Genomic DNA, 3,281 nt, shown 5'->3' with positions numbered 1-3,281 from the left:
GTCTCAAACTCCTGACCTCAGATGATTCTCTCATCTCGGCCTCCCAAAGTGCTGGGATTACAGGCATGAGCCACTGCGCCTGGCCCCTATCCCACTTTTCTTCTCTTCTTCACTATAAAACGTTTCCAGAATGTCTTTAGTTATAGGCTCTTTCTCACCTTCCATTCTCTCTCCAGCCTATTCGATTGTAATTTTATACCTGTTTTTCTTAACATATATATTATATAGGAGAGGAAATATAGTTATTAAGTTTGGGCTTTGACCTCATGGGTTCTAATCCATGTTCTGTGATTTACTAGGTATAAAAGCAACATAACTTCTTTGTGCCTCAGTTTCCCCAACTTAAAATGAGGATAATTAAGTAACTATCTCATAGGGCTGTTGTAAGGATTAAAATAGCAACTATAAAAGCACAAGAATATCAGTCATATAGAAATTGTTCAAGACATGCTTGCCATTGTAGTCAACAATGACCCTCCTTCATCTTATGAAATCCAACAATGAAGGCTCCTCTCTCTCAAGCAGCACTGGACAGAGTCCACACCTCACTTCTACTCATGGATTCTGTGACATCCTACTCTCTTGGGTTTCCTTCTACTTCACTGGCTGCATATTTTCAGGATCCTTGCTGGCTGCTTAATCTCTAAATATTGGATTACTCAGCCTTCCCTTTTTACTATCTAAACTCTTCCGAGGTAGCCTGATCAAGTCCCAAGCTTTTAAATACCATGTATGTGCTGATGTTGTTCAAATTTGTATTTCCTATCATGGCTCTCCCCAGAGCATCATATATTTAACCATCTCTACCAGGTTATTAAGTTGGTATCACAAACCTAACAAATCTAGGACAGAATTCTTAAAGACTTCCTTCTCCCCATCTCGGCCCATACACCTGCTCTTCTCAATCTTCATATTTCTGGTATAGTATCATCATTCACCTAGTTATCAGGCCAAAAAACTAGGCATATCTGATTTTTCCTCCTTCTCTCAATCTGACATCCAAACGTTAGTGGTCCTGTTTGTTCCACCTCCAAAATAAATCCCAAATTTATTTCTACTTCTTACCATGTCACTGCTGCCATTTTAATCCAAGCTATCATGACTTCTCTGCCAGATACTGCAAAGTCATCCCAATGGGTCTCATTGCTGCCATACTTTGCCCCCACAGGCCAACTTCCTCAGAGCAGCCATAGTAATCTCAAAGGATAAACGAGACCTTATCAATTGCCTGCTTAAAATCTTCCAGACACTTCCTATTATGATTAGAATAAAATTCAAACTAGTGAACTCAGTATACATATGAATGATTAATGACTGAATGACTGTAAAGACTTATTAGGATTATAGTTATAGCTGAAAGTTAATCTACTCTGTAGAATTGGTTTGTAAGATGTAACAACTGTATCTAAAACCCTCACAAATTCAGGAATATGTATACTATATATATTTCTTATAAACAAGATTATTGCTACCCAGGCAAACTCTATGTTCTCTCTATACAGGTGAATTTGCTGAAGTAGAATGATCGTCTTGAAGTTTCACTGTATCTGACAGGTTCTGAGAAGTATGCTCATGCCTCTAAATCTCAGCAACATTTGGACCCAGTGAACCCTACTGATTCCTAATAAACTGTTATCTGCTTAGAAGTAAATTTTCCTAGACTTCTGATGACATGAATACCCTTCAAAGAGTGTATTGCTGTTTTCTTGCATTGATCAACACCACTGCAGATCACCAGAAACTTGGCAGATGACTCATCTGGCAGAAACATGGAATATATTCTAAATAGAAGTCACTTTTAAATGAATTGATTGATTCTTATACTGCACAATAAATTTTCATTTCTTGATCATCCTCTAGAAAAGATAAAAGACTTTTAAATTTAATAAAAAATGCTAGGCATTGTTTTGGTAATCATTTGAACCACTATTCTTTTCTTTTATTTTCTTTTATTTATTTTTTTTGAGACGGAGTCTCGCTCTGTCACCCAGGCTGGAGTGCAGTGGTGCGATCTCGGCTCTCTGCAACCTCTGCCTCCCGGTTGAACCACTGTCCTTAAAATGTATTTATTAATAAGATCTGTGATTTCTACCTCAGAAAAATATCACTTAACATTTAACATTTTAATATTAAAAAATAATGCAATAATCCTAATTTTGAAACTAGCAACCTAATTATAATTAATGTTTACGTATTTTTACACTGTGGCAAAATATCAGCATCTCAAGATTACTACATGTTAATCTAAGATCAGAGTACAAAACAATAGCTTTGTCTTTTGTTTTTTCCTTTTTGTGGAGAATGGGGTCTCACTATATGGCTCAGGCAGGCTCAAGCTATGCTCCTGCCCCTGCCTCCCTAAGAGTTGAGAGTACAGGCATGAACCACCATGCCCAGCCAGCGTATAAAACAATGTTTTAAAATTTTCCTTTGGAGGCCGGCACAGTGGCTCACGCCTGTAATCCCAGCACTTTGGGAGACCGAGGTGGACAGATCACAAGGTCAAGAGATCGAGACCATCCTGGCCAACGTGGCGAAAACCCGTCTCTACTAAAAATGCAAAAATTGGCTGGGCATGGTGGCGTGCGCCTGTAGTCCCAGCTACTCAGGAGGCTGGGGCAGGAGAATCGCTTGAACCTGAGAGGCAGAGATTGCAGTGAGCCAAGATTGCGCCACTGCACAGCCTGTGCAACAGAGTGAGACTCCATCTCAAAAAAAAAAAATTTCCTTTGGAAACCGCAACTCTGATTTATTTGTAACAAAACATGCCTTCAGTTAGTTAATTTAAGAATATCCCAGGCTGGGTAACATAGGAAGACCCTATCTCTGCCAAAAAAAAAAAAAAAAAAAAATTAGCTGTGCATGGTGGCATGCTCCTGTGATTCCAGCTACTCAGGAGGCTGAGGTAAGAGGATCATTTGAGCCCACAAGTTCAAGGTTACAGTAAGCTATGATCATGCCACTACACTCCAGCCTGGGCAACAGAGCCAGAGGGAGGCCCTGTCTCAAAATAAATAATTAAATTAATGTAATATAAATAAAATTAAAATATCTACACAGGGAAAAATATGCCAAAACCCATCAGCAAAGACTGTTTTTGATTTATCTAGGGTGCTAACCCACTTAAATTATAACCCCCCATCCCTTAAACGTTTTTTCTATTTCCTTTTTTTTTGCTTTACATTCTTCTAAGGGTTACTCAAGCATGCAGTTTAGAGGTGCTTGTTTTGAACAAATTAATCTTATGTTTATAAATGTAAACTAGTAACAATATAAAACAA

Source organism: Hylobates moloch, unplaced genomic scaffold, assembly GCF_009828535.3.
Source record: "Hylobates moloch isolate HMO894 unplaced genomic scaffold, HMol_V3 SCAFFOLD_11, whole genome shotgun sequence".
Classification (NCBI taxonomy): Eukaryota; Metazoa; Chordata; class Mammalia; order Primates; family Hylobatidae; genus Hylobates; species Hylobates moloch.
The sequence above is the reverse complement of the archived record's forward strand: the minus strand, read 5'-3'. Positions refer to the sequence as shown.